General features: G+C 37.8%; 1 protein-coding gene across 1 annotated transcript in view; it reads left to right on the plus strand.

Annotated features, from left to right (window-relative positions):
• The window catches only part of GPR63 (G protein-coupled receptor 63), a 67887-nt gene continuing 47835 nt past the window's right edge, over nt 289-20340 (plus strand). Inside the window, exon 1 of the mRNA XM_018053140.1 lies at nt 289-508. The gene's annotated coding sequence lies outside the window, so the exon portion shown is untranslated. The remainder of the gene's footprint in view (nt 509-20340) is intronic.

A 20340-nucleotide genomic window follows, 5' to 3' on the forward strand; every position in this document is an offset into this window, starting at 1 on the left:
AGACAGGACCCCAAAAAGGATGGGAGAGGTTAGGAGAAGGGGTGAAGTTCTAACACAGTCTTGGGGCGCCAGCCAACGGCGAGGGCAGCCGGCCGGTGCCGGGTCCCAGCACTTGCCCTGTTTTCGTCCAGGCGGAGCGGCGACCAGACCCGGCGGAGAGCGGGGGCGGCCCTCTCCGTCTTTGCGGTTCCTCCCCCTCTTTCCCTGCCCCCTCCCCCGGCCGGCGTCCTGAAACGCGGCGGGCGCCTTTAAGAGGGAGCTCGGTTACCCTGGGGGCGGGAGCCCCTCGGCAGAGCGAGGCGGCGGCGCTCTCCGCGATGCTCCTCACTTTCTGCTCCTGCTCCCGCCGCGACTGCCGCCACCCTCGCCTCCTCCTCCTCCGCCTCGAAGCGTCGTTTTCTGCAGCCGGGGAGAGAAGTGCTATGTCAGGAAAGTTCCGGGAGGGACTGGCTGGGGCCATGCTCCCCGGGCTCTCCTGCAGGCGCCCGCGCGCAGCCCTTTGTACGAGGTAAGGCGTGGGGTCCCCAGCTCCCCGGGGACAGGTAGCCGTCCGTGGGGAGCGCTTCGATTCGTCGCGGTGGGAAGGGTTGTGGCGTTGGGCGGAGTGTGAGGCGGGGGACGAGGCCGGTGAGACCGAAGTTGTGCCGGAGAAGCTTGGGTTTTCGGGAAGGTTTTTACAGCTGGACTCGAGGGATTTCGGCAGCCGGCGCCACACGGTGGGGCCCGGCCGGGACTCGGTGGCCCCGGGCCCCGCCTCGCGTCCCCTCCCGACGCCCCCTGCCCCGGCCCCTGCCCGCCCGAGCCGTGAGGCCTTCGAGGAAAGCGCTCAGCTGCAGGTCGGCACCCAGTGCCGGGTTTGTCTCTGCCGGCTCTCCCCTCGAGATGCTGCGAAGTGCTGGGAGTGAGAGGAAGGGGATGGAATCCTCCTGAACTTTTACACTGCGGGCTCCTCACTCCTTAGGGATGCAGTTTCCTGGTTTGCCCAAGTCGGAGGACTCTTTCCAGCTCCAGCAATTCGGAGAGGTTGCCTTTTACAAGTGGGTGAGCTTTCCGCGCTGTGGTTCCTCTCAGCCTTGATCGGGCTTCAGCATTGCATTGATTTTAGTCCTCATTCCTCCGCCCCTTTGGGGATTTTTATTTTTAAAGAAAAAAAAAATATATCCTAGAGGATTAGGGTGCTGAAATAAACAAGGAAACAAAACCCAATAATGTATTTTTATGAAATTTAGCCCCCAAGGCTGACTGAAATGTTCCAAGTGATCTTTTTAGTCTTCATGAAATATTTAGTCTTGATCTTAATACTTATGAAAGGCAGGTATCCCTGTAGTAGAATGCAGTATTTTCTTTTGTTTTTTGGTGGTGAGGTGAGGTTTAAAGCATGTTTTATTAAAGAAGGATTTTTTGTTTATTGATGAATTTGGTTTTCATTATATCTTAAATTAAGAAGACTCCAACTAATTTTAGGAGTAGTATTTCTAAGAATCTGAAGCAAAACCTCATATTTCTTGCATAATCCTTCTTGCTTCAGGCAATTTTACTCTTGGATAAGGTATGTAATAGATGTAATTATTTGATGAAACCTAATATGTAAGTTCATTTATTGCCCAAATGGCTAAGTTCCTTTTTTCATGTATCCTGTGGGTAAAGGAAGCCCATTTTCTCACATTGCCAGTTCTCTTCCACCCCTGTCTATCCCTGTTTCTGTCTTCTTCACTCACATTCTATATATCCATTGTCACATGCAGATCGCAGGTGCTGATGGCAAGTCCCTGTACTTTGTGAAGTGTTGAATAGCCAGATATTAATGATGTAATTGATTATATCCAGATTATTTTGAAAAATAAAAATAGAATGTGGAAGCTTTAAAGAAAAGTGTCATGAAGTATTTTAAATTCTCAGGTATATGCTTTACATGTAACTTGTGTGTGGAAAAATGTACTGCGGAAATAGGGTACGGTAGGAGACAAGTTACTTGTAGTGGGGAAGTTTTGAAAGAAAATCATTCTAGAATAAACATTAATATGATAATTTTTTGTTTGGGATATATAGATTTTCATTTCCGAGCACAGTTTTGTCACTCTGCTGTCAAATATGTTAAAACCTTAAAAAAAGAACTCATCTCAAGCATTTTCTGAACATTTGTAGCAACTTGAGCATTCTTGGAAAAAATTTGCTTAGAAAAAGTCACATACTTAAAACCCACACTGCAGTTACTATTTTGCCGTAAGTTTTCTGGACTCCAGGCAAGAAAATACTGTATTCAGAAAGAATTGGGAGTTCTAAGGTGGATGTGACTTATTTCCTAGAACTGTGTGGATTAATATGAGTACCTTGAGATTTGGTATACGATTTATTTGATTGAGGTGATGGTTTTGTGAATAATTCTTTTTGAAACTAAATATATATTCACATATATATCACATATACATATCACAAAATTCTTATCTATCTATAGATGTGGATATTCATATATTTCTGTATCTCTTTATATCTATAAGAGGGTAAACTGTTCAGGGACTCAATAATACTCCTGTACTAAGACTGGCAGATCTAAAAGATGAGAAACTGAACATGTTTCTTGCTAGGGCTTGTCATTGATTTTAGCAATTTCATCAGTATCAGATAAGTTAAAAGATACTGTGTTTTCTAGCATGTTCTTGTTCTCACACCAGGCTTGAGCCAGGGAGCCATATTCCAGTGGTCCTAACTCCATATTTTTAAAATGGACTGAGTTATCATACAATTGGTTGATTGGATCAGGCATTTCTTAAGCTTCAGTAATTTATCTTCAATAGAGGAATCCTGGCAAAATTTAGCTTGTCAATATAGCGTTTTCTTCTAATTACTTTCAAGCATTCCCTGTTGGTCTGGGACTTAGAGAGTAGACCTCAATAGCATGGGAGATAAACCTTGGGTCAGTTTTGGTGCTCTAGTTTGTGAAATGATGTCTTGAGTATTTGGTATGAGAGAGATACCCATTTATACTTGGGAAAATGATACATTTGGTACAGTGCTCCAATCTCAATAAACAAAACTTTGGAATATTTCTTATCATGTTCCACAGCTGAAGCTGCTGCATCTCAGCATATGTATGAAAATTAGAAATGAAATGATTTTTTAGACATTTTTTTTCATTTGCTGGGCATTTACCAGAAATGAGCTTATGTTTGCTGCAAGTGTCCTTTACTTTGTTGCTTGTGGCAATTTTTTCTTTTTCCTTATTTTTTTTTTTTTTGCTACTGTGATGTGTATCGGAGAAGGCAATGGCAACTGACTCCAGTACTCTTGCCTGGGAAATCCCATGGATGGAGGAGCCTGGTAGGCTACAGTCTATGGGGTCGGGAAGAGTCGGACACGACTGAGTGACTTCACTTTCACATTTCACTTTCATGCACTGGAGGAGGAAATGGCAACCCACTCCAGTACTCTTGCCTGGAGAATCCCAGGGACGGGAGCCTGGTGGGCTGCTGTCTCTGGGGTCACACAGAGTCAGACATGACTGATGTGACTTAGCAGCAGTGATGTGTATATTTAGGATGAGTTCTTAGTATTTACTTGAAATGGACAGTGCTGTGTTTCACAGAGTTTATTTTGTGTTTTTTCAGCTTAAAAAATAACATTTGAAATGTTTGACTATATGTGTGAGATCACAGACTTTCAGCATGATGCGATCTTGGTCCATTACAGTTTCAGTTTCCTGGAAATTTTCTGTTTAAGGTCAGACACGGCCCTGATTTGAACTGGATGATCTACAAAATAGGTACTTTTGCAACCACAAAATGTGGAGAACATTCCAAATAATTTGCAGTGTGGGTAGCCCAACATGCTTTAGTGTTTAGTTGGCTTGAGGCAGTGTGCCATGCTTGTAAAAAATGGTTTTTGAAGCTGACAGCAAGCTGTTTCATTCTTTGAGTTTGACGCTTAGGATAAAGTGTCTTTTAGCCTCTGTGCCAGTAAATATGGACAGGATTGGTATTATTAATAAAAGTACTTTTGTTCCCATTTCTGTATAATAGATTCAGAAAACTCAAGCATGAAATAGCTTAATATACTAGGAAGCTCATTCATGTTCATTCAAAATGTAATGAAGGTTTGAGAAGGTTGGATTTTAACAGAGCTTTCAAGTCCTGGGCAAAAGAGTTAGGAGGATCATCTAGTGGTCACTCTATTGAAATTAATAATGACACTATTATTAACAGTATTTCCTTTGAGTGATAAACCTCCCAGGCCCAACTTTGGTTAAAAACATCCCCACTATGCCAATCACCTAGCATATATATTGATTCTTAATAATTTGAAACCCTCATGTGTCATTGTAGTCATAAGCTTTCGGTACCTTTGGTTTTTTAGTGAAGCTTCTTGATTAACTTCTTTTCTATCAATTGATGGAGCCCAGTCTACATCATTAAAGGTGCTTTTTTTTTGGCTGTGCTGGATCTTCTATTAGTAGTTGCAGTAGCTAGGTTTAGTTGCCTTGGGGCGAGTGGGATCTTAATTCTCAGACCAGGGATTGAATCTGCATCCCCTTTATTGGAAGGGGGATTCTTAATTACTGGACCACCAGGGAAGCCCCTTCATTAAAGCATTTTAAAATACGTTATGTCTAAGGATTTGCTTTGGGGAGTGCAGCAGAAGTGATATGATTCAATTCTGTATTGTAGCTCATACCTTCCAAAGGAAGGCGTTTTCACCTCTTCCTTTTTTTTTTTTTTTTTTTTAAGCAAAAACAAATGCATAGGTAATTTTAGAGAAAGAACATTTGCAGGCATTTAAAGATGCTTGGAGTTTCAATCAAAATAAGGGTTTCAGCTTAGAGTTACCTAAGAATAAGTTAACGTCTGTACCAGGTGTTCATTACAGTTTCTGGCTGAGAGTGTCTGCTGCTGATCTAAGTTGGGATCCTGGGAAGCTATAGATTCAAAGAGAGTTGAAATGAAAAGGGGCTAATTCCAGGCATAGCATCTATTGCCTTCCAGAGCAAAAAATATTTGCCTGAATGTGTACTTCTAATAAAATCAACTTTTCATCATTTTAGCTTCTTTTTTTCCATTTCCTCCAGGCTATAAATGAAATATGGTGTTTTCATTTTTGATTAACCTTCCACTTCTAAAATTTCACACTGTTCAGGACTAGCTTTTAAGACTCTGAGCTTGTTCCCAGCAGTACTTTCCAAATATTTTCCCTTCTTTTGAATTATTGAGTTCTTTAATGATACATTATGAGTTTTGAATTTAAGGTTCCTCCATCTTCCTTAATAGGCCTTGGTTGAATTTACTTCTACTTAAAGGTGCAGTGATGTTGGTCACTTCTCATTTTTGTGTCTGTATTTCATGTATAGTTGCTTTTGTAAGGTTTCAAATCTTTATTCTTTATTCGTATGCATGAAAACTTAAGAAAATCCAGACAGGCCAGAAAAGGAAAAGAAGAATTACACCTATTAACATTTTGATATATATTTTATGTACATAAAGAAAAAACTTTCATTTCTTTACAATGATACTTACTATTTTGTTTCTTTTAAACTTTCATACAAAGATGAATCACATCCCATACCATAGAATGATCTTCTGTAGCGTGTTTTGAATACTAAATAGTATTTTGTTCTATGAATGTGTCATATTTCATTGGAGATATGCCATAATATCAGGCAGTTTTTCCTTTTTTAAAATTGCTGATATATAGCAGTAAATACCTTAAAGCTCAGTTTTTGTATATATCTATGGTTATTCTCTTTGAGTAAAACCCTAGAAGTCGAATTTTGGGATAGGGATAGAGGACACTTATGTTTTTAATTGACCTCAAGGCATTTTATTAGTCCCAATATAAAATCTTTAGAGTTTATCATAGCTTTCCTTGATTACCTTCTACGGTCCTTTTGGTTAGTATAATATGAAAGACTCAAGTCACATTGCATTTGAACTCAGACCTGACTGACTAGGGCTTTATCCAAGGTAAACAATGCTAGGTATAATATTTACAAAAACTCAGCTATAAAGTACAGCCTCAATACCAAACCATCCAGTAGTGCCCAGTTATAGCTATAAGTGCTGTTTCCACCTAAACAGGAATAGCAGTTGATAGCTTGCCCTGAGAGTTCTCTCTTATTCTTAAAAAAATTTTTTTTAAACATATTTGTTTGACTATGCTAGGTCTTAGCTGTGGCATGCAGGATCTTCACTCTTCTTCATTGCACCATGTGGAATTTAGTTCTCTGACCAGGGATTGAACTCCAGTCCCCTATGTTGGGGGCACGGATTTTTAGCCACTGCACCACCAAGGACATCCCTCTCTTTGCTTTCAGTCTCCTTACTATATTACCATCTGAACTACTGGCCATGTACATTGATATATCCATAATTGCTGTATGGTAGAGTAATTAAATATTGTTTCCTATATATCCATCTCTAAGATATAATGATTCTGTTTTCTGCCCTTTGCTGCCAACAGCTAGACTCTTAATGTCCTCTGTGTGTTTATATCTCTGTATCTGTATTTTATATATTTATCTCTTTCTCGCTCTCTGTCAATAATATAGAACTTCATCATAGCCAGAAATTACCTTTTGAAATCAGATAAGTGTCCCTCTGACTACCACAAAAACATAGTTACTCCTGGGAACAATTTAAAGGATATAAAATGGGCAAAAGCTAAGAAAAGGACTTGTGTGAAAAACTCACAGATCGATAGTTTAATGTAGAGAGAAATTCTCTTCTTCATTTTTATGATAAAGTTATCTTTAGCTGTCAGACATGACCCTAATGATGGCAGAATGGCATTTGTATTTTCATGTACATTTTTCATTTTTAGAATTTAGTTCTGGCTGTAAAAAGGAAACAGAAAATAAACACACACACACACATATTTTCTGGGTCAGTTGTTCTTTTTTCATACATTGTCTTCTCCACTGTGTGGAGACCATGTCCTTTCCTCCTTTTTCTAAGTCACGCCGAGCTTCTCTGTCCCCTTTTGAGTGTTAGTTGCTCAGTGTGTCCAACTCTTCACAGCTCCACGGATTGTAGCCTCCTAGGCTTTGTGACCCCATGGACTGTAGCCTGCCAGGCTCCTTTGTCCATGGGATTCCCCAGGCAAGAATACTGGAGTGGGTTGCCATTTCCTTCTCCAGGGGATCTTCCTGACTCAGGAATTGAACCCAGGTCTCCGGGATTGCAGGCAGTTTCTTTACCTATTTATTGGGTGCTTACCTGTTTTAGTATTCCAGAATAAATTTTTTGTTTAGATGAGTTATTGTTATATATTGTTATTATACTCAATTTTTCCCTTTAACTCTTTGTGGTATAGATATGTGGATGCATCTTTCGTTGTAATGAACAGTTATTAATAAAAAAAAAGTTTGAGAATCTCAGCATTTATATTTCTTAGTACTCAGTTGCTGTGGGTTAGCTATAAAAACTTAGATACAGTGGTAAAGTGAAGTCAAATACAAAAACGACTGAAGTAATAAACTTGATTACCTTTGGGTAATTATTTCATTCACCAGGCCATAAAACTAAGCTTTTAATATTTTCTGTGTTCCTTTTATGATATAACTTTTCTTTTGCATTCCAAGTTTTAAAATCTTTTAAATCCTACTAATTTCTCTAATCTTTCATAAGGACCCTCCAGAATAGAAATGATCTCTGAGGCTCACATAACAGAATCTCATTCTGGTAAGATCCTTGCTCTTATCTGGATTCTAGGTTGGAATGCGATTTTAGGAAAAGATCCTTCAGGTAATTCTTTTTAAAGTGGATAGACAGGGAAGGCTCACATGAAAAGCCTCATTGCATAACATAAAGCATCCATTTGCTTTGTGGCCCTTGTAGAAAGGAAATTTTCTGTTTGTTTAATATAAACTTGAGACTTGGAGTGATCACTGCATTGAATGTTGTCCCTCCCAGTGTCTATGTTAAATTCTTATTCTGTTCAGTTCCAACATAATCAATATTCTGCATATAAGAGGAACTTTCACATTTGTTTCATTAGCCATCAGATGAACTCTATATTTGCACCGTTCTAGGGCAGTGGTTCTTGCCATTACAGAGTCTGTATTGAGTTCACCCACATGGCGCAGCTGTAAAGAATCCACCTGCCAATACAGGAGAGGTAAGAGACATGGGTTCGATCCCTGGGTTGGGAAGATACCCTGGAGTAGGAAATGGCAACCCACTTCAGTATTCTTGCCTGAAAAATTCCATGGACAGAGGAGCCTGGTGGGCTACCGTTTATGGGGTCGCTGAGTCGAACACAACTGAGCACACATGCGCATGTGTGTACTCATACACACATGTGTACACTCATACATCACTTCCAAATATCACTGTCATAGGCCACATCTGGTGGAAGAAATCAAATGAGAACCAGGCATGAATGAAGTATAATAAAACCAGAACTCCACATAAGCATAGACAGTGATGCTTATACAGCAGTGTTTAGTGTTTTTTTTCTCACTTTTTTGTTTAAGAGGAAATCTAGGAATTGTAATTCTCATGATTGTGTGTACAGTTGACTTTGGGTAAGTGAATTCCCTATGGTTCCTTGGTCTTAACTCCCATATGTCAGTTGAATCAACACTTTGTGAACTTGCAAAGCTTTCTGATGCTTTGGGTTTTGAGTGGTGGGCCAGAGGGCTTAGAATCAGGTACTTACTGACTGGCACCATCATTGGGGCACTACCAGTGGGGAACCCAGCAACAGATAAGCATCACCACCAAACCCCAAATTCATTTTCCCTTGTGATTTTGTGATGCATGATGAGAAATTGTTCTTTCATGTTTAGAGTACAGCTCTTTTATCAACTTAATTTTTTTATTTCTAAAGGTTCAAAATGAGCACTCCAGATTTTCTTTAAAAATTTTCTTTGCTAAGGTATGATTTTTTTGGTAGGGAGGGAGCATAGTAGGTGTTGGGAGGTGATTTGCAGTACTTTGAATTTAGAATGACAGTTATGTAACCATTTTTACTTAGATCAATGCTTCCCTATTGTTGGATACATAGCATACTTGATTGAAAATTAAAATTTAGAAATAACAGAAATGGAAATAAGGTTGTGTTAAAGGAAATAATTATTTTATTCATGAACTCCTTCCTTTATTCATGAAAGGTATTAGTAGAGAATCCTTCAGCTATCGAGGTTTCAGGAAACATTTTCTTGAATTTAAAATTATTTGTGAACAGTTTGGTTTTAGAAGATTTGGTCCTTTTTTAGGACCACATGCATTTAGTAAAATTTTATTCTTGTAGTAAAAGCTTCCTGCTTTTAGTCTTCATTTATTTTCTTTTACTTCTTACTCTGTGACCTACTTTTCTCCCACCCTTCCATCAGAAAATAAATAAAGCAGAATAAAAAATAAACTATAACTTCAAAATCAAAATATATAGGCATATCTCAGAGATACTGCAGACTTGGTTCTAGACCATGGCGATTAAGTGGACACTATTAATATAGTAAATTGAGTCATGGAATTTTTGGTTACCCAGTGCGTATAAAAGTTACGTTTATGCTATTCTGTAGTCTGTTAAGTGTACAATAGCATGATGTCTAAAAAAACAATGTGCTTAACTTAATTAAAAAATACTGTATTGCTAAAAAATGCTAACCATCATCTGAGCCTTCAGTGAGTCATAGTAGTAGCATCATCAAAGGTCACTGATTACAGATCACCATTACAAATATATATAATAATATATATAATTATATAAATTAAAAATTGAAATATTGCAAAAATTACCCAAATGTGGCAGACATGAAGTGAGCAAATACTGTTGGAAAAATGGCAGCAGTAGACTTCCTTCAATTTGTAAAAGATGAAATATCTGCAAAGCACAATAAAGCAAAGCAAAATAAAGCAAGGTAGACATAAGAGACCTGGGTTTGATCCCTGGGTTGGAAAGATCCCCTGGAGGAGGGCATGGGAACCCGCTCCAGTATTCTTACCTGGAGAATCCCATGGAACATGACAGGCTACAGTCCGTGGGGTCTCAAAGACTCAGAAAGGTCTGAAGCGACTTAGCACACACACACAGGCCTATACTAGTCTTTAGCCAAATACTTTTGCATTTGTGCTAGTATGTAATATCATACTATTATAGGACATAACATTAGAGAATGTTGAAAGAAAATATGGACAAATAAATGAGAAATTATATTTTCTCTGTTTTCTACTCTTGGGGTGCCCTCATTTTACAACACAGGCAACAAGATATAATCCAGTGGTTATTTTGTGTTTGTATGTCTATTTGGTATGAGTCAGTGTTCTCCAGAGAAACAGAACTGATATAGGTGTATTTGATTTATTAAAAGGAATTGGTTCATGTGATTATGGAGACTGAGAAGTCCCATGGTTGGCCACCTGCAAGCTGGAGACACAAGAAAGCTGATGGTGTAGTTCTGAGAGCCTGAGGGGTGTTGGTGTAAGTACCAGTTGAAGGGAAATGCTTAAAGTCCCAGCTCAAACGAGCAGAATTCGAATCCCCGCTTCTCGACCTTTTTCATTTATTCAGGCCTTCAATGGATTGAGTGATATCTACTCATTTTGGGGAGGGCAGTGTGCTTTCTTCAATCTAATACAAATTCCAGTTTAATCTGGAGCAACACCACAGACGCACCCAGAAATAATGTTTAATCCAGGCACCCTGTGTCCTAGTGAGGTTAACATAAAGCTAACCATCACAGTGAGTCTCCCCACTAGACTTGAGTGTTATATAAAATAAGATATACCTGTTGTTTTTCATTGTATGCCATGCTTAATCAGAAACTGGTGGACAGCAGATGCTTAATAATGATTTGTTAAAGGAAGGGAATGAAAGTAAAGAGTATATGTTAAGTTGAAAAGTATATGTCAAAGATTTATAACATGAATAGCATGCTGAAAGACTATCAGGTGGATGTTAAGATGTGCAAGTGAGGTAATTTTAGTTGGCATATGATGATTCTGTTGGCTTTTCCTTTGTCTTTATTTGGTGGCCACTTCAGATATTAAAACTAAAGTCTTCATAGATTTTTGAGCTCCAAGAATTTAAAGTATGACCTTTAGATTTTTCAGAATCTTCCCAAGTTAAACAAATTACTTTGATCATGGCAGTGAATCAAGGTCAAAAGAGAACTGCCATTATCTCTGAGGATGAGTCAGCTTTGCTCTTCAGCGATCCTATTTTGAAATGGCATGCCAAGAGCAGAATGATCTTTTGCTCTATGTTGTTTCTCTTGCACCATTTTCTAACTTCCCACTTAGGAAAATGTTTAGTAATTCCATATTTTCCCTCACATTGATTATTGGAATTTGCTAGGTAATAATTATGTTTACAAGGCCAAGGGACCAAGGATTTTAGCATCTTTTTAAAGGAATACATAAAAGTAAGATTGATACTTTTGAACTGTGGTGTTGGAGAAGGCTGTTGAGAGTCCCTTGGACTGCAAGGAGATCAAACCAGTCAATCCTAAACGAAATCAGTGCTGAATATTCATTGGAAGGACTGATGCTAAAGCTGAAGCTCTAATACTTTGGCCACCTGATGTGAAGAACTGACTCATTGGAAAAGACCCTGATGCTGGGAAAGATTGAAGACAGGAAGAGAAGGAGACAACAGAGGATGAGATAGTTGGATGGCATCACCAACTCGATGGACATGAGTTTGAGCAAGCTCTGGGAGTTGGTGATGGACAGGGAAGCCTGGAGTGCTGCAGTCCATGGGGTTGCAAAGAGTTAGACATGACTGAGTGACTGAACTGAACTGAACTGATAAAAGTAAGATATATATTAATATTTGATTGTTAGATATACAAGTATATACTCAAGAAGTTATTTGAAGTATCTGGTGATTCATTAAGGTGTTCCAGGTCTACATTCTGTGACATTTCTGTTATACCATCAGAGAAATTGGTCTAATTGATGCCGAAGTGTGTGGGCTACCAAGGTGGTAGGGATAGGGAATCTTAAAACACTGTTCTTATACCAAGAGATGATACTTGGAGGAGACCGTAGTGTAAGTGTAAAGAGGAGACCATAGTGTAAGTGTATATGTCCCCTGTTTGTTTTTGATAGCACGTCCACGAATCTCCAACAAGTAGCACACTACCTGGCACATGGTCGATGCCCTAAACATTTTTGTTGAAGTGGCTTGGCTGCACCTCTCAGGGGTAGTCATAGTCAGCAACAACAAGTGGTGGTCTGAAAAACAAGAAAGCCATACTGTAGTTGCATCTGGCGGTAGAGGAATAAACTGGGCATGGTGATAGTGGACTGTGGCTGGGTGTAGGAAGGAATATACAGACTTCGACCAGATTTGAAGCAATGACAGAAAAGCTGTATCTCTTTTGTTCTGAAAAGAGACTTTGAAGGTCACTTCTCTGAAATAAATGAGGCAGAAGCTGGAGTGAAGGTCAGAGGAAAAGAACCAAAGGTATTGTGTCAAAATCACAGTATAGAATCTTGAGGTGAAAAATGAGTTTAAATTCAGTTTGCGTGACATGTGGTTGACTTTCCTGGTGTCTTAGGTGGTAAGAAATCTGCCTGAAATGCAGGAGACCTGGGTTTGATCGCTGGGTAGGGAAGATCCCCTGGAGAAGAGAATGGCAACCCACTCCAGTATTCCTTCCTGGGAAGTTCCACGGACAGAGGAGCTTGGTGGGCTACAGTCCAATGGGGTCAGAAAGAGTCAGACACGACTGAGTGACTAACACTTTATCATATGGAAAATAGTCATTTCCGAGAGTGAGGGATAGAATGCTCCGTGTCACTGAAGTGCTGGTGTTGGCGAGAACATGGTTTTCTTTTCTGAGTAGAACTGCCAGCTTATAAGTACTGGGAATTGATGGTGTGCCACTTCTTTACATGTGCTGTTTCACTTAACAAGGCCCCACTGCAGCTTTAGCAGCTAAGGTACCCCTTGGTCATTTTTCTGAGGAGGATCTGAGAAAATGAGAGAGTAGGTAACCTGCCCAATGACACATAGCAAGTAAGCAGTAACCAGGCACTCTGACCCCTGCTGCGGTGGACACAATGGGCATCTGGAGGAAGGACTTGAAAGGACTCAATAAAAACTTATTTTTACCCTGAGTTTTGATTCCCTCCAAAGGGCATGTCAGAATTGTATGTTGTTAAGAGAAGTGGAGAAGAGAGAGCAGCATTTTTAGAAGAAATATTTATGATGGTGGAAACATTTAGTTTTAAATAGATAACTTAAGGCCTTGGAAACTTCCGTTGTGCTGTGTAACTATTAAAGAAAAATTAAATGTCGAATCCTCATATAGATAGTTGTGTAGGGTCAGATGAGTTATAGAGTTGCTTAAGGAAACGGTTTTAAAAAGTAGAGTGGCAAGCTGAGCTGTACCCAGAAATTCAGGTGACTGTAAAGCTGGATTAAAAAAATAAAGCTTTTGCAGAATATCATGAAAGCAAACAATAATTAGCAGCTTTTAAAAATTTCATTGATTCCCAAGAGATGTTTGTGGGAACCAGAAAAGTGATCTAGAGAGTAATGTGAAAAGATAGGCACTGTTTTTTGAATTAGTAGGTAATATTAGAAGAAATATGGGGTACTTTTAAAAGTAGTGATGATAGATTACCATATTTAAATTTTGCACATTGAAGGATAACAAAATTCTGTTCTTCTCATGTTTCTTATGCCCTTTACTGATCAGAGTACATTTCTTGCAAAATAAAAGTACACTTGACCAAAGGATGAGGGACATTCTAAAAACTTTTACTTTTTATTGATGTATAGATTTACAGTGTTGTATTGATTTACAAAATGTTGTGTTAATTTCTGCTGTATAGCAGAGTGATTCAGTTGTACGTATATATACATTCTTTTTCATGTGTTTTCCATTATAGTTTATCACAGGGTATTGACTATAATTCCTGTGCTATACAGTAGAACCTTGTTGTTTATCCATCCTACGTATAATAGTTTATATCTGCTAACCTCAAACTCTCCATCCATCCCTACCCTGCCACCCCCTCTCCTCCTTGGCAACCACAAGTTTGTTCTCTATGTGTGTGAGTCTGTTTCTATTTCATAAATAAGTTCATTTGAGTACTATTTTAGTTTCTACATATAGTGACATCCTGTGGTATTTGTCTGTCTCTGATTCACTTCACTTAGATGGTCATCTCTAGGTCCTTTCGTGTTGGTGCAAATGGCATTATTTCATTCTTTTCTATGGCTGAGTAGTTTTCCATTGTGTATATGTATCACATCTTCTATATCCATTCCTCTGTTGATGGACATTTCGATTGTTTTCATGCCTTGACCACTTTGAATAGTACTATTATGAACATATGGGTGCGTGTATAGTTTTGAATTAGACTTTTGTCCAGATATCTGCCTAGCAGGGGGATTGCTGGATCATACGGTGATTCTATTTTGAGCTTTTTGGGGAGCCTCTGTACTGTTTTCTCTAGTGGCTGCACCAACTTACATTCCCACCAGCAATGTAGAAGGGTTCCTAAAGGATAAGGAACATTTGAGTAACTCTTCTTGTCACCATTTTGCAAATTTTTGAACACCGTCTTCTGTTCTACGCATGAATAGTAGGCATGTTGAGACAGGTAGGCGAATGCTTATTTTGCTTCCTTACTGTCAACACATAAGGAGTAGAGGTTTTTTTTAAAAGGAATATCTTACCTTTAAACAGAAGTGTATTGTATTTCATGTATTTAGAATACAAGAAAATATTCTTCAAGGAGTAATCTTGAATGTAAGAAAACTACTCATTTTACGAGATTTAGAAAATAAAGAAGAGTAAGAAAAAGTGTAAATCACTGATATCACCGATGCTTTTGTTGGTCAGAAACATTTGTTCATATTTTTATATTTCCTTCTAATTCCTTTTAAGAACTTTAAAAATATATCAAGAGCATACAGTATATATGGCTTCATAGTCTGTTTTCTTTACTCAATCTGCTCACATAATATTTTCTTCTATCTTTATTAAACACTGTTCAAATACAGCTTTAATGGCTACATAGCATTCTGTTATATAAATTGCATAATTAACTCAATCTGTTTCCTTAATGTGAACCTTTAGATGAGTTTCATTTTACTCTGTACATGAATTTTTCACAGCCTTATTAGATTTATTTAACATATCATAAAACTCAGTCTTCAAGTTTATAGTTGTTTACTGGTGTTTGATAATTTTACCAAGTGGTGCAACTGTTATCATAATCAGTTTTAGAACATTTTCTCCCCCACTCAGTGAGATTCCTCATGTCCATTTGTAGTTAATTCTTCATCTTATCCCTGGTTCCAGGTGACCACTGATGAACTTTCTGTCTCTCTGATTGTCTTTTCTAAGCATTTCATCTAAGTGGAATTATGCAATACATGGTTTCTTGTGACTGATTTCTTTTTCTTACCATATTTTTAAGGTTCATCCATGACATAGCATGTATTAGTACATTATTACTTCTTATTGCTGGACGTATTTCATTGAAGGGATATACAGGCACACCTTGTTTTATTGTATTTCACTCTATTAAGCTTCACACATTGTGTTTTTTACTTTCTTTTTAAAGAAAGTTTTTTTTTTCTTTTTAAATAAATTGAAGGTGTGTGGCAGTGCTGTGTTATCAGATGATGGTTAGCACTTTTTGGCGATAAAGTATTTTTTAGTTAATATATGTATATTGTGTTTTAGACATAATGCTCTTGCACACTTAATAGACTACCCTATAGTGTAAAAATAACTTTTATATGCACTAGGAAACCAGAAAGTTTGTGTGACTCTCTTTCCTGTGATACTTGCTAAAATTTATTGTGGTAGTCTAGAACCAAACCCACAGTATCTCGGGTATGCCTCTAATGCATTCTGTGTATCCATTCACCAGTTGATAGACATCTAGGTTGTTCCTAGCTTTGTGCTATAAAGAATAATAATGCTGTGATCATTGACATGCAGGTCTTTGTGTAGACACACATTTTTGTTTCTCTTGGGTCAGTACTTAAAAGTAGAATTGCTGAGTTCTGTAGGAGTGTTATTTTTTTAACTATTTGAGAAACTGCCAACTGTTTTCCAAAGTGGTTCCATACTTTTACATTCCCATTAGGAATATATAAGGGTTCTTATTTATCCAAATCCTCACTAATGTTTGTTGTTGTCTGTCTTATTTATTACAGCCATTTTAGTGGGTGTTAATATCTTAATGTGGTTTTTAATATGCATTTCCCTAACGGCAGTGGTGTTGAACATTTTTTTCATGTGCTTATTAGGTATTTGTATATCTTCTTTGTTGTAATATTCTATTCATATTTTTGTCCAATTATCAGTTTAGTTTAAATGCGATTAAGTTATAACTGTTCTTTGCAAATTCTAGGTACAGGTATTTTATTTGATATGTTTTTGCAAATACTTTGAGTCTGTTTCTTGGTTTTTAAAATTCTTAATTATGTCATCTGAAATGCAAAAAATTGAATTTTTATGAAGTTCACATTGTTAACTTATTCTTTTGGTGTCACGTGTATGAATTATTTGCCTAAGCCAAGGTCTGGAAGATTTTATATATATTTCATTACCTAAACTTTTAAAGGACATTTAAAAATACTTCTAAAGAATGGATCCTGAGAAGTACAAGTTTTAGAAACTTTTAGTAGTCAGCCTTTCATATTTGCAGTTTCTGCATCTATAGATTCAATGATCTGTGGATTGAAAAGAACTGAAAAAAATTTCAGAAAGTTCCAAAGAGAAAAACTTGAATTTGCATGCACTTGCAACTACTTATATAGCATTTATATTGTGTTAGGTATCATTTAAGTATATTATAAGATATAATATAAGTAATTGAGAGGTGATTTAAAATATATGGGAGGATATACATATCTTAATTGCAAATACTGTGCCATTTTATATAGAGGAGTTGAGCATTTGCAGATTTTGGTATCCATGGAGGGTCCTGGAACCAATTCCCCACAGATCCTGAGAGATGACGATATGTATTTTAAAAATTTTTGTTTATTTATTTATTTATCTTTGGCTGTGCTGGGTCTTCATTGCCACATGTGGGCTTTCTCTAGTTGTAGTGGTTGGGAGATACTCTCTGGTTGTGGTGCATGGGCTTCTCATTGCAGTGTGGATGACTGTACATTTTTAATACTGTTTTTTGAAGTATTACATACAACAGGAAGATAGACAAGTCATAAGGGCAAAGCTCAGTGAAATTTTAAAAAATAAATCTGTGTATGTAACTCCCACATGGATCAAGAGAAAATGTTGCTAGCTTCTCAGGAACCTCTCAGAACTTCCTATAAACCCCTTCCCAGTCATTACTTGTACTCTTCCCCAAAGTTAATCAAGGGTTAGTAACACCATAAATTAATTTTGCCTTTTTTGAATTTTAGTTAAATGGAATGATATTGTGTATACATTTTTGTGTCTTTTGCTTAATATTTTGTTGATGAGATTCACTGATGTGGTTTGTTGCAGTGGTTTGCTCATTTTCGTGGCTGTATAGTATTTCGTTTATGAATACATCGCATTTATTTATCAGTTCTACTATTGATGTTCTCTTTTTGGATATTTTTAATAGTGCTGCTAGCAAATCCCAGGGACGGGGGAGCCTGGTGGGCTGCCGTCTTATGGGGTCGCACAGAGTCGGACACGACTGAAGCGACTTAGCAGCAGCAGCAGCAGAATACTTGTACTTGATTTTTGGTGAACAGATGTGAGCTTTTGTGTTCAACGTATACTCAAGGGTGGGGTTACTAGATTATGGAACAGGCCTAACTACAAACTTACTATAAATGGCAAGCTGTTTTCTATAGCCAGTTACATTCTATCCCAGCATCAGTGTTTGAAAGTTTTGTTTGTACCACATCCTGACCAAAACTTGCTGATTTTCTGTCTGTTTAATTGTAGCCATTCTGTTGGATTTGTGTCTTGCTGTGGTTTTCATTTGCATTTTTCTGATGAGTAATGAGGAGAAGCACCTTTACTTTGTGTGTATGAGTGAGTGTGTGGCTACTTGGATATCTTCCTTTGTGATGTTTTTGTTCCAATTCTTTTGCTCATCTTTCAACTGGGTTTGTTTATTTATTTCTGCTATATTTGTCCATATGAGTCCTTTGTCAGTTATATGATTGCAAGTGTTTTCTGTTTCTTGGCTTACCTTTACTTTCTTTTGGTCAGCTTTTCAGTCTTTCCTTTATAGCTAGTGCTTTTGGGGTCTAATTTGTGTTTTAAAAATAAACTTGATATGGAGACTTCATTAAGATTGAGAAACTTAAGCTTGAGCTGACTAGAAGCTGGTGTTTGGTGCTGTGAGCGCCCTCCAGTTGCCTGTGTGCCTCTTCCAGGGCTGAAGTCCTGCAGAAGTCTTTTCTCCCACCCTCCCTGGCCCTGAGCTCAACTTCCAGCCCCTTGAGACTGATACGGACTCTGTTCTGCTCAGTTTCTCAGCCTCCCAGCTGGCTCTCTTACTCAACTTTAAGCTTCTCAACTGTTTTTAAGCCTTTCAGCTGCCAGTTTTCAGGCTCTCAGCTTCTTAGTGCCTTGAGAAAACCTCTGAGCTGGCATTTTAGAACTGGCCCATGCCTCCAGGGAAAAACTATCTTTGAGTGCTGAGGTATCTCACTTTTCCATACTTACTTCTCTATAAGATCTAGGCCTCTCAAGTTATCCCTCCTTTGGTAGCTCTTAGATAACTTCAAAGAGGTTTAAAAAAATTATTCAGGCTCTTTTGGTTGTTTTTGTTTGATGCATTGGTCTGCCACAGCTTGTTTTTCTTTGCCAGGACAGGAGGTCTCTAGTTTTTATTTTTAATTGAAGTATAATTGATTTACAATGTGGTACCAACCTAGAAATGTTTTTAAAGGCTGTTGATAAACTTGTTGAATTATAGTACAGCTTCATTTCCATTGATGGAGTATTACTTTGTCAGAATTATTTTCATCTTTTTTAAACCTCTGAAAATTTGCTAAGCAAAAAAAACTTGTAATTTTTATTAAAATTTTTCTTTTTCTTTTTATTCTAATGAGATTGAACATTGTTTCAAAAAATGATTGGTCTTTTGCATCTTCCATTTATGATTTACTTATTAATTGCCATGGTTTTTCATTGATTTTTAAGAACTATGTAATGATGCTTATATTAATAAATAATAATTTGTGAATTGAAGGTAAAGAATTATTACCTTAGTGAATTTAAAAATAATTGGCATTTCCCTTGGTCTTTATAATGTTTCCAGACTTTTGAAGGCAGGGGTTGTGTCTCTTCTTTTGTGTTCTTTTTTGGTATCTGTTAAGTGGAATAGTCCAGGTTATCATGAAGCAGATTGCAGTAAAAAATAATGCAGAGATAGGATTAAGAAGCTCTTGAAGATTGTTCCCTATCTTCACTATGAAAATTTTCTTTGGTTATTGATTTATGTTATTTCATTTAGGAGCATGGCCTCAAGTCTTATTCCATTTTTGAGTCATTATCTTCTCTCTTGTATTGCTTCACATCACTAATGTAGGATCAAACTCTCCTTTGTGCTGTCTGTCCCACATTTATTAGGGACAAATATCTGCCTCATAAATCTCCACAAATGTAAAAGAGGAAATATGTCTCGCCTTCCTCACATGAAACTGAATTAATGTCATTCCTAGAAGTAGCATATAAGTGCTGAATGGCAACCTTGCCAGTTGCATTTTAAAGGGGTTTAAGGATAAGACAGTTTTAGACTGACTGCAGAGTTCTAAAGCATGCATGTAAAAATTTTAAAGATCTAAACCATTCTTCATTCACACTGTAACCCAGTGTTCGGATTTTAAGAAATCATCCAGACAGTTTAATTTTTACTGACATTATGAGAATAGTGTCTGAAGATGAGGGATAGTGGAATTTTCCTTATCATATTAGGCATACTTTGTCTATCTTATTGTGGAAATATAATTTGGCTCCTAGAAATGTCCTTGTTTTAGTCACTGCCCTACCTTCTTTTTTTGGCCATTTCATCAACTCTGCATAAACTATAATATTTGCTCTCATGCTGCTGCCTATGGCCCTTGGGGAATGGTATTCTGAAGAAAAATTGGAGTCTGTGGAGAAGGCTGGTGTAAAAATAAAATCCTCAAGGTGTCAGACCTAGGATGTGGGCCAGATCTAGGGACAGCATTTTTAACATCTCAGATTGCTGTATTAAAGGGAACAAACGAACCTCTCTCTTCTCCAGGTGATGAGGAGGGCAGTGAAGCATTTTGAAAAGAGTAGGGGCTTTGGATCCAGGCTGCCCTGGGTTCCAATGCTAGCTGTCCCACCAGCCCTGTGATTAGAGACAAGTCACACTCTGAGCCTCAGTTTACTTGTCTTCATTTGTCAGGAATAATAATAATAATATGTGAAAGTCTGGTACATGGTGGGTG

This window comes from Capra hircus, chromosome 9 (assembly GCF_001704415.2).
Source record: "Capra hircus breed San Clemente chromosome 9, ASM170441v1, whole genome shotgun sequence".
NCBI classification, from domain to species: domain Eukaryota; kingdom Metazoa; phylum Chordata; class Mammalia; order Artiodactyla; family Bovidae; genus Capra; species Capra hircus.